Raw genomic sequence first — 13,071 nt, forward strand, 5'->3', positions numbered from 1 at the left:
AAATAAACGCAGTATTTACTAATTCTCTGATTCACACTTGATTTTATTAAGTCGAGCCCGATATTAAGGAATCACTTAAACTCTAAGCCCGTCACAGACAGACCTCAACACAGAAACAAGTAGAACGATGGATTTTAAATCCGATGTATGAAGATTATCTAAATTTAAGTGAAAATAGCAGAAAGGATGTGATCAGGAAAGTGGAACAGACTGCAGGAAAGTCATCTCATAAGAACCCTCATCCTCCTCGCCACGCTTCACAATCAATGTCCTTCAGGTTTTGAAGTCTATGAATAGCTCTTTGGCCACAGAAGACCTCAATCCAGGCTTGCTCCGGAAAGTTGCCCTTTCCCTCCCCATGGCCCTGATGTTAGAAGTGGGTTACTAATGTGAGGCCTTCAGAAGGGCTGACATGTAGGTACCACAGGACTGTGTGAAGGACAAGTTCAAGAGACCTTTGAGATGTTTGAAGGACTATAGTTCTCCTCCCACAAGAAGACCATCAAACAGTAGCATATGGTCACTGGTTAGAAGGACACACTGTCACACTGATCAAGGAAAACCATTGTTGGGCTCAAGAACATAAATCAGTTTTGGATTCTGAGCATAAGCTTGTTATGATTTATTCAACCTTCAGAACCAAACCTTGAACTGTGATCCAAGCAGCAACTTCTTCTTCACGTCTGTGTAGCACAGAAGTAGTTTAACCAGCACCAGAGCTCATCATAAATTCAACTGAAGTGATGAATCAACAGATTGGATTTGTTGGCAGATGCTGAGTCTCAAATCGTGTTCTTCTCCAATTTCACTGCGTACTACAGGAAGTGTTGCTACACGTACTTGTGCAGTACCCAAATGTGGACAGTGTAGTACTGTCTCGAATCAAACTCTGCTGCTACACACTAACAGGAAATGACTCGACAGTTTTTTCTTCTACTACTTTTTAACTCTGATTGTAACCAGTCGTTGAAACACTATCATCGACACTTGACAACACTTCTCTACAATGTAAACAAGTTATTAAGTTGTGTTTCATTTTTGTTGTTTTGTGGTAACATTTTTTTGAGACATTTACATCGGCATCTGCTCCGAGGACGTCAGTGACGTATCTCCAGTTTATCGACCCAGCTCTAGATGTAGCTTCATCTTCGTTGCTAAGATGGTGGACGTTGAGGCTGGAAAGTGTCCATCGATCCACACATTTTCTGTCCGTTTGAGTGCAACAATTGAGAGTGCACAGCGCACTACATTTTCGCACATCGCTCAGTGTGAACTGTTGGATTATAATTATTATATACGTACACGCCATACTTAAATGAATGCTAAAAGATACTCAAAATATAAAGTTTAAATTACTCGCTTCATCTAAGAGCTTAAACGTTTGACTACACATTCACAATCAACATTCCACTCAGACTGATTCACACTGGTTTGAGACAAGCTCGGATCAGAATTAAAGATACGACACCAGTAATATGAAACATCTGTTTATCTGCAAATCACACCTTAAATCGTAGATAAAAGGACGAAGCAAGACACACCCGGGAAAGGGGGGCTAAAAGACATAAACCCCTGCCCGAGAACCTTTGAATGATTGGATTACAAGAAAACAAATTAGGATGTCTCTCTGCGGGTGATCGTGACACAGGGAACTTGAAAGGACCATTTGGCCGGAAAGAGACGACCTCCCGGACAGTAATTTGCCTTAAATATTGCAATGCTTCTACAGTTCGGGACATTTTCTCCCGGGACTATTGACCTGTACAGTCGCCGGGAGAAAGTGCATCCGGTCGAATGTAAAGCTTGTATTTTGTTTGACTTGAAGCGGCAAATAAACGACCCGTTGCAAGAACATTGTTCATATTTCTCCAAGACGGAAGCGACTCCGTGTAGAACGCACTCAAAATATTGAGTCTAGTGTAAGTGCAGAAGTTCTGGGACTCACTAAGAGTGTGTGCGGAGGGTTGGCGGTGCAGAATGTGCGCGACGAAGGACGTCAGGAGTGTGTGTTTGTGTTGGACGGCTGACGTCGGCTAACAGGAGCGAAACTAACCGTCGTCGCAAAGTGATGAAAGCTGAAGGTGATCCGAGCGAGAGACTCGCTCACGGTGTCCGGGGAATCCATCTTTTTGGTCTGACAGACGAGAAGGTCCTCATCAGAGCGAGCATGTCTAATAGAAGACGCAGGAACATGTGGAGCTTGTTGAAGAAAAACCAATCACGAGTTTCATCTTTTTCCTTCCCTGCACAGAAATCACCAGGAATGCCACAATTCTGTTATTTGACCACAAGGCCGCAGCTAATTGCTTCAGTGTGTGTGTGTGTGTATGTGTGTGTGTGTGTGTGTGTATGTGTGTGTGTGTGTATGTGTGTGTGTGTGTGTGTGTGTGTGTGTGTGTATGTGTGTGTGTGTGTGTGTGTGTGTGTGTGCCACAGTACAGACGTGGTCGGGGAAAACGAAGCACTGCTGTCCTGTGGTATTTTGTGAAAGGTTCTTTGACTGAACGCTGCGAGTCTATAAAACCGTGAACAAACACGCGTGTGTTTGAAGTTCAACGCATAGAAAACAAGTCAAAACAGACGATTGATCGACACGTATTGATCAAAAATGACGGTCCACGCCTCAATAACCTGATCTAATCGTATCATTTTGTTGAATCATCTTCTGAACAACACTCCGCTGCTTTGATTGACACACATTTTCCTTCGCACTCAATGGGCGGATCTTATGACCATATAACGTCAATAAAGATGGCAGAATAAAATATGAAATGATGACATCATCACTTTCTATAAATTCCGAGGGGTCAGAGTCAGAAACGGTAAATAGTTGTTCATGTGATCGACCCTTGACTCGACATATTGAACGATTCAAATACTTCTTCAGGATAAATATTATTGTTTCTTCTCCTGTAACCGTTTGGTGAAGAGTTTCTAGAACTTCTAAATCGCCTCCAAACCCAAATCTCCAGTGAAGACGAGGCTCGGCCAAGACTCTGAGCTGCAGCTTCGTCTTTGTTTTGACACGTTTGCTCGAACCTGCTTTTCTTCTCCTGAGAAAAAAACCTGATATTTCAAAGAACATTAAGATTAGAGAAATGAAAACGACTTCAGTCAACACTGTCTGACTGTAATCGAGACCTCGCCAAGTATTTAAGATAGTCGGTTACTTTAATAATAATAATAATAATAAAAATCTCTATTTATATAATCCAAATTTAATCCACCTTTAATCCACCTTTAATCAACCTTTAAACAACCTTTAATGCACCTTTAACCCACCTTTAACCCACCTTTAAACCACCTTTAACCCACCTTTAACCCACCTTTAAACCACCTTTAACCCACCTTTAATCCACCTTTAACCCACCTTTAATCCACCTTTAACCCATCTTTAAACCACCTTTAACCCACCTTTAACCCACCTTTAACCCACCTTTACCCATCTTTAAACCACCTTTAACCCACCTTTAATCCACCTTAAACCACCTTTAACCCACCTTTAAACCACCTTTAACCCACCTTTAAACCACCTTTAATCCACCTTTAACCCACATTTAACCCACCTTTAATCCACCTTTAACCCACATTTAATTCACCTTTAACCCACATTTAACCCACCTTTAATCCACCTTTAACCCACATTTAATCCACCTTTAACCCACCTTTAATCCCCCTTTAATCCACCTTTAATCCCCCTCTAACCCACATTCTACCCATCTTTAATCCACCTTTAATCCACCTTTAATCCACTTTTTAATCCACCTTTTATTTATATTTCACCTCACACTTCACCTCAAATCACGCCTGTCTTCTGTGAAGCTGACAGCAATGCATTGTTGAGATTTTTCATTGAAAAAATTAAATTGATCAAAGAGAAAATCTCTCCCCCTTTGTTTGGAACCCCTACTGTCTCTGAGCCCCTCTCATCCTCTTGGTCTTCCTTCAGTGCTGTATCTCTGGGTGTTTTTTTCGGCACTAGTGAACAAGATGAAACCCTCCTCTTTCTCAGATGACATCCTTCCTTGTAGGCTTTTTATCAAAGTATTTGATGTAATTGGCCCCTGGGTTACCAATATGGTGAACCTCTCCCTTTCCACAGGGGTTTTTCCCAATGCATTTAAACATGTCATTGTGGAGCCTCTGCTCAAAAAGCCAGGCTTAGCCCCGACTGACCTCAGTAATTTCAAGTCTATTTCTAAGCTCCCTTTCTTGTCCAAGATCTTGGAGAAGGTGGTGTCTGAGCAGCTGTCTTTGTTCCTGGATCAGAGCGACATCCATGAGAAGTTTCAGTCTGGCTTCCGTAAACATCACTCTACGGAGACAGCTTTATTGAAAGTGTCCAGTGACATCATGATGTCGGCTGACTCTGGTAAATTCAATGTTCTGGTTCTCTTGGATCTGTCCTCAGCCTTTGACACAGTTGATCACCAGATCCTGCTGAGAAGACTGAGGGATGAAGACTGTCTGGGTCTGTGTTAGAATGGTTCTCATCTTACCTTTCTGGGCGCAGTTTTAGTGTATCTGTCACTCAAATGAGATCTGAATCGGCAGATCTGTTGTGTGGAGTCCCTCAAGGTTCTGTTCTGGGTCCTTTATTGTTTTTGCTGTACCTGATTCTCCTCGGTAAAATCATTCAGAGATTTCCTGATGTTTCTCATCACAATTTTTCTGATGACATCCAGCTCTACTGCTCTGTTGATCCAACTGAGCCCCAGAGGCTGAACTTAGACAATTGTTTGCTAGAAATCAAACAATGAGTGAAAACACTTTGCAGCTAAATGTGGACAAAACTTAAACTCTGGTGATTGTTGATGATGATAAGATTCCAGGGTTGAGTCAGTACTTGGGTGACTTAGGTCAGTCTGTCAAACTGAGCCTGAGAAACCTGGGTGTTGTATTTGATAAAGACATGTCTCTTGTTCAACACTGAAGAAAACTGACCAGAAACTGTTTCCTTCAACTGAGAAAAATCTCTAAACTTAGGATAATGTTGTCGGAACATGATCTGGATCTTATAATCCATGCGTTTGTTTTCATGTCTTAACTAGAAGGATGTGTCTCGCCTGCAGTTGACTCAGAGTGAGAATTCTGAGCCGCTCTAGTAGAAGAACTCACATTTCTCCTTCAAACTCTTCACTGGCTGCCAGTTTCTTTCAGGATCAACTTTAAAATTCTGGTTCTTACTTTCAGATCTATTCATGGTCAGACCTTCCATCAGTGATCTGATCCAGACTTACACCCCAGCTCGGGCTCTGGGGTCTGTGGATCAGAATCTACTGATGGTTCCACGCACACGGTTCAGGACCAGAGGAGAGAAATCCTTCCAGGCTTGATGGATCTACTGACTCCTTTAAGAAACATCTTAAGACGTTTTTATTTGTTCAGGGTTTTCCTTGATTTTCTGGAACTCCTGTTGTAAGTAAGTAAATAAGTAATTGTTATTTATATATCGCTTTTCCAGACCAGGTTATCAGTTTTATCTTGACCTTTAAAGTATATACTTTATTGAATATTGTTTCGATTGTTTAAGCGCTTTGTGACCCTGGTCTAGAAAAGCACTATATAAATAACAATTACTTACTTACTAACTTACTTAAAGTATTTTGTTCATCAAACTTGATGTAATCCCTGACTCAGTGAAGTTGTGTGTGTAAAGTATTGTGTACATCAGGCGTGTGTTGCTCTCCTCACCTGGAAAGAATGTGCAGAAACGACTTCACAGTCCTTCAGGGAAGTCATTTGTGAAACGTTGTCGGAGAATAAAGGCTCCATTATGGCAGCAACACAAAGGTCGCTCCTGGTGAAAACACGCCGGCGCAGGAACAGCTCGTAACCGCATGGAAACTTCGCTTCTGACCTCGCCACCGATGGAGGGGGGGGGCGACCAGCTGAGGATCAGGTGACAATATTGTATAATCAGACGGGATTCTGGGAGCGTTTTCTGCACAAATAAGGAATCGCACACATGTGTAAACAAACCTCAAGTGCTGAGGTTTGAAAAAAGTGCTGAGCGGCGAAGAAGGAGATGGAACGAGTTCTGGGATTATTTCTTCCCCAGATGACGAGTCAAGTTTTCCAGAAGCACATTTACAGTGAGAGACGCTTCTCTGTCGTGTCATGATCGTATCTCAGAGGATCTGATCAGACCAGCAGCTGCTCGTGACTCACTCCACGTCCAACCCTGGGTGACCCGTTCGGATCAGAACCGCCAGCTTCGCTCACATCCACCATGATGAGTCAGGATCGAAGCCAAACCTCAAATCCACTTTTTAATCAATCTTTAATCCAATTTTAACTCACCTTCAATCCACCTTTAATCCACCTTTAAACCACCTTTAAACCAACTTTAATCCACTTTAAATCCACCTTTAATCCACCTTTAATCCACCTTTAATCCACCTTTAAACCAACTTTAATCCACTCTTTAATCCACCTTAAATCAACCTTTAAACCAACTTTAATCCACTTTAAATCCACCTTTAATCCACTTTAAATCCACCTTTAATCCACTCTTTAACCCACCTTTAATAAACCTTTAATCCACCTTTAAACCAACCATAATCCACTCTTTAATCCACTTTAAATCCACCTTTAAACCAACCATAATCCACTTTAAATCCACCTTTAATCCACTTTAAATCCACCTTTAATCCATTCTTTAACCCACCTTTAATAAACCTTTAATCCACCTTTAAACCAACCATAATCCACTCTTTAATCCACTTTAAATCCACCTTTAAACCAACGTTAATCCACTCTTCAATCCACCTTTAATCCACCTTTAATCCACTCTTTAACCCAATTTTAATCCACCTTTAATCCACCTTTAATCCACTCTTTAATCCACCTTTAACCCACCTTTAATCTACTCTTTAATCCACCTTTAATCCACTCTTTAATCCACCTTTAACCCACCTTTAATCTACTCTTTAATCCACCTTTAATCCCCCTTTAATCCACCTTTAACCCACCTTTAATCTACTCTTTAATCCACCTTTAATCCACCTTTAATCCACCTTTAATCCACTCTTTAATCCACCTTTAACCCACCTTTAATCTACTCTTTAATCCACCTTTAATCCACCTTTAATCCCCCTTTAATCCACCTTTAATCCACTCTTTAACCCACCTTTAATCCACCTTTAACTGACCTTTAATCCACCTTCAATCCACTCTTTAACCCACTTTTAACCCACCTTTAATCTACCTTTAACTGACATTTAATCCACCTTTAATCCACTCTTCAACCCACCTTTAATCCACTCTTTAACCCACCTTTAACCCACCTTTAATCCACTCTTTAATCCACCTTTAACTGACCTTTAATACACCTTTAACCCACCTTTAACCCACCTTTAACCCACCTTTAATCTACCTTTAACTGACCTTTAATCCACTCTTTAACCCACCTTTAATCCACTCTTTAACCCACCTTTAATCCACCTTTAATCCACCTTTAATCCACCTTTAACCCACCTTTAACCCACCTTTAATCCACCTTTAATCCACTTTTAACTGACCTTTAATCCACCTTTAATCCACTCTTTAACCCACCTTTAATCCACCTTTAATCCACCTTTAATCCACCTTTAACCCACCTTTAACCCACCTTTAATCCACCTTTAATCCACTTTTAACTGACCTTTAATCCACCTTTAATCCACTCTTTAACCCACCTTTAATCCACTCTTTAACCCACCTTTAACCCACCTTTAATCCACCTTTAATCCACTCTTTAATCCACTCTTTAATCCACCTTTAACCCACCTTTAATCCACCTTTAATCCACCTTTAACTGACCTTTAATCCACCTTTAATCCACTCTTCAACCCACCTTTAATCCACCTTTAATCCACCTTTAACTGACCTTTAATCCACCTTTAATCCACTCTTTAATCCACCTTTAACCCACCTTTAATCCACCTTTAATCCACCTTTAACTGACCTTTAATCCACCTTTAATCCACCTTTAATCCACCTTTAATCCACCTTTAATCCAGGCTTGTGGGAGTGACTTGTGACTGGTGGCGTCGACACGATGAGTGAATCAGGATCGAAGCCAAACCTCAAATGTTTCTCCAGACAAAGAACGTAAAGTGACAGTTTTACCTTACCTTACCTTAGGTGTCTCTTCACTCACGTGTGAAGATCTTGAAGTTCTCGCAGCAGCTTCTGAGTCGATGACATTGACGTCCTCGACGTGAACGTGGTTTGAACGAGGGACGAGACGAGGCTATGAAAGGAAATGACGTCACGGCATCGATTCTGTTTGTGTCTCATGAAGGTCGTGTAAACGCAGAAGAATCTTCAGCACTCATGGCCTCTGGTCATTCGTGATCTTCTCACATCACGTTCTTCTGCTCCCACAGGTGACCTTCGACCTTCAGCTCCACTCGTTCTCTCGTTCTCTCTCTCTCTGTCTAGATCTTCTGTTGCTTCTGGCTCCGGCCAGAGTCTGAACTTCACGTCCCTGTGTTGGCCGTGGAAACATGTTGACCACTATCTTCTGCTGCCACTGATGATGATGAGGAAGTGAAGAAGAAGAATTCAAAGAATTGAAAATATCATCTCCACCAGATCCCATGAGGAAGTCGAGGTCAATCTAGAGATAACATCTCACAAATCCTTCTAGTTCCCAGTGACTCTCCTCGAGCAGAGATGATGGATTGAAGATCAACAAATGATCTGGTGTCATGAAGTGAATGTTCTTCAAGATGTTCCTCATCATGACCATGTTTTACACTTTATTACTTTATAAAGTTGATCTGAACCAGCACTTCTTTCGCCTTCAACAACACAAACACACACACAGTGTGTACTGTTAGTACTGTTAGTGTTGTTAGTACTGTTAGTGTTGTTAGTACTGTTAGTGTTGTTAGTACTGTTAGTACTGTTAGTGTTGTTAGTACTGTTAGTGTTGTTAGTACTGTTAGTACTGTTAGTACTGTTAGTGTTGTTAGTACTGTTAGTGTTGTTAGTACTGTTAGTACTGTTAGTACTGTTAGTACTGTTAGTACTGTTAGTACTGTTAGTGTTGTTAGTACTGTTAGTGTTGTTAGTACTGTTAGTACTGTTAGTACTGTTAGTGTTGTTAGTACTGTTAGTACTGTTAGTACTGTTAGTGTTGTTAGTACTGTTAGTACTGTTAGTACTGTTAGTGTTGTTAGTACTGTTAGTACTGTTAGTACTTTTAGTAATGTTAGTACTGTTAGTGTCGTTAGTACTGTTAGTGTTGTAAGTACTGTTAGTACTGTTAGTACTGTTAGTACTGTTAGTGTTGTTAGTACTGTTAGTACTGTTAGTGTTGTTAGTACTGTTAGTGTTGTTAGTACTGTTAGTACTGTTAGTACTGTTAGTGTTGTTAGTACTGTTAGTACTGTTAGTGTTGTTAGTACTGTTAGTACTGTTAGTACTGTTAGTGTTGTTAGTACTGTTAGTACTGTTAGTGTTGTTAGTACTGTTAGTGTTGTTAGTACTGTTAGTACTGTTAGTACTGTTAGTGTTGTTAGTACTGTTAGTGTTGTTAGTACTGTTAGTACTGTTAGTACTGTTAGTGTTGTTAGTACTGTTAGTGTTGTTAGTACTGTTAGTACTGTTAGTACTGTTAGTGTTGTTAGTACTGTTAGTACTGTTAGTGTTGTTAGTACTGTTAGTGTTGTGACTACTGTTAGTGTTGTTAGTACTATTAGTACTGTTAGTACTGTTAGTGTTGTTAGTACTGTTAGTACTGTTAGTGTTGTTAGTACTGTTAGTACTGTTGTGTTGTTAGTACTGTTAGTACTGTTAGTGTTGTTAGTACTGTTAGTACTGTTAGTGTTGTTAGTACTGTTAGTACTGTTGTGTTGTTAGTACTGTTGTGTTGTTACTGCTGACTGTGTGTTTGTTCAAATCCTTCGTTTCCATCTGGACTTAAATGTTAAATCAGGGTTTTTACTTTTTATAGAGACTTGATGATGTTTTTTCCCTGATGTGTCATTAAACACACTTACTTCCTCTTGTTAACACACACACACACACACACCCCCCCACACACACACGCACGCACACACACATACACACACGCACGCACGCACACACACACATACACACACATACAAACATGCACACACACACACACACACACACACAGACACACAGACACACAGACACACACACGCACACACAAACACACATACACACACACAAACACACAATTGCACACACACAGAAAAACTATCCCCCATCAAAATGTCGCCCTCATCTGGTCAATAAGATATACATCAGTTAACCATCAGTTAACCCAGATTTAACGGTTATGTCAGTCCAAAACTAAAGTGTTCAGTAGAAGCTACAAGCTAACACACATGCTAACACACATGCTAACACACAAGCTAACACTCAAGCTAACACACGAGCTAACACACAAGCTCACACTCAAGCTAACACACGAGCTAACACACAAGCTAACACACAAGCTAACACACAAACTAACACTCAATCTAACACACAAGCTAACACACAAGCTAACACACGAGCTAACACACAAACTAACACTCAAGCTAACACTCAAGCTAACACACGAGCTAACACACAAACTAACACTCAAGCTAACACACAAGCTAACACTCAAGCTAACACTCAAGCTAACACACGAGCTAACACACAAACTAACACTCAAGCTAACACACAAGCTAACACTCAAGCTAACACACGAGCTAACACACAAACTAACACTCAAGCTAACACACGAGCTAACACAAAAACTAACACTCAAGCTAACACACAAGCTAACACACATGCAAACACACATTTAACACAAATGCTAACACACAAACTAACACTCAAGCTAACACACAAGCTAACACACGAGCTAACACACAAACTAACACTCAAGCTAACACACGAGCTAACACAAAAACTAACACACAAGCTAACACTCAAGCTAACACACGAGCTAACACACAAACTAACACTCAAGCTAACACACGAGCTAACACAAAAACTAACACTCAAGCTAACACACAAGCTAACACACATGCAAACACACATTTAACACAAATGCTAACACACAACTAACACACCAGCTAACACACAAACACTCACCAACCCTGAAGTCTTTGACTCAAACTTCTCTGCAGTGGAAACATCTTCCATCTTGAAGCTACACATTTAAAACACCTTTTATTAATAATGAAGATAGAAACTTATCATAATGTGACTGTTTCGATGAATATCGTTAGTCAAGCTAACGCTGTGAGCTAACGAAGCTACTTTAGCATGTTTGTAAATGTAAGCATCAATATTTAGCTGCATGTATTACATAGTATTTGAATTGCGGTGATAAAATACGTGTATTTATACAATTTGATGGAAATTGTAAGTAAGTGTCATTTGTAAATTAAATTCAATATGTATTGAGTCACCGGAGCTACATGCTAACTGTGCTAAATGCTAGCGTCTGAAACATTTTTCTATTGCGATCAAAACTACTTTTCAAGATAGTAATATCGGTTTAATAGTTACGACATTAAAAAAATACTTTTCAAGATAGTAATATCGGTTTAATAGTTGCGACATTAAAAACTACTTTTCAAGATAGTAGTATCTGTTTAATAGTTACGACATTAAAAAAATACTTTTCAAGATAGTAATATCGGTTTAATAGTTGCGACATTAAAAACTACTTTTCAAGATAGTAGTATCTGTTTAATAGCTGCGACATTAAAAAAATATTTTCAAGATAGTAATATCTGTTTAATAGTTACAACATTAAAAAAATACTTTTCAAGATAGTAATATCTGTTTAATAGTTGCGACATTAAAAAAATACTTTTTCTGTTTAATAGTTGCGACATTAAAAAATACTTTTCAAGATAGTAATATCGGTTTAATAGTTACGACATTAAAAAAATACTTTTCAAGATAGTAATATCTGTTTAATAGTTACGACATTAAAAACTACTTTTCAAGATAGTAATATCTGTTTAATAGTTACGACATTAAAAAACTACTTTTCAAGATAGTAATATCTGTTTAATAGTTGCGACATTAAAAAAATACTTTTCAAGATAGTAATATCTGTTTAATAGTTGCAACATTAAAAACTACTTTTCAAGATAGTAGTATCTGTTTAATAGCTGCGACATTAAAAAATACTTTTCAAGATAGTAATATCTGTTTAATAGTTGCTACATTAAAAACTACTTTTCAAGATAGTAGTATCTGTTTAATAGTTACAACATTAAAAACTACTTTTCAAGATAGTAATATCTGTTTAATAGTTACAACATTAAAAACTACTTTTCAAGATAGTAGTATCTGTTTAATAGTTACAACATTAAAAACTACTTTTCAAGATAGTAGTATCTGTTTAATAGTTACGACATTAAAAAACTACTTTTCAAGATAGTAATATCTGTTTAATAGTTACGACAATAAAAACTACTTTTCAAAATAGTAATATCTGTTTAATAGTTACGACAATAAAAACTACTTTTCAAAATAGTTATATCTGTTTAATAGTTACGACAATAAAAACTACTTTTCAAAATAGTAACATCTGTTTAATAGTTACGACATTAAAAACTACTTTTCAAGATAGTAATATCTGTTTAATAGTTACGACATTAAAAACTACTTTTCAAGATAGTAATATCTGTTTAATAGTTACGACATTAAAAAATACTTTTCAAGATAGTAGTATCTGTTTAATAGTTACGACATTAAAAAACTACTTTTCAAGATAGTAATATCTGTTTAATAGTTGCGACATTAAAAAAATACTTTTCAAGATAGTAATATCTGTTTAATAGTTGCGACATTAAAAACTACTTTTCAAGATAGTAGTATCTGTTTAATAGTTACGACATTAAAAAACTACTTTTCAAGATAGTAATATCTGTTTAATAGTTGCAACATTAAAAACTACTTTTCAAGATAGTATCTGTTTAATAGTTACGACATTAAAAAACTACTTTTCAAGATAGTAATATCTGTTTAATAGTTGCTACATTAAAAACTACTTTTCAAAATAGTAATATCTGTTTAATAGTTACGACAATAAAACATAAATAACGAGTAAAAAGGAAG

The sequence above is a fragment of the Callionymus lyra genome, chromosome 14 (genome assembly GCF_982586985.1).
Source record: "Callionymus lyra chromosome 14, fCalLyr1.hap1.1, whole genome shotgun sequence".
NCBI lineage: Eukaryota > Metazoa > Chordata > Actinopteri > Syngnathiformes > Callionymidae > Callionymus > Callionymus lyra.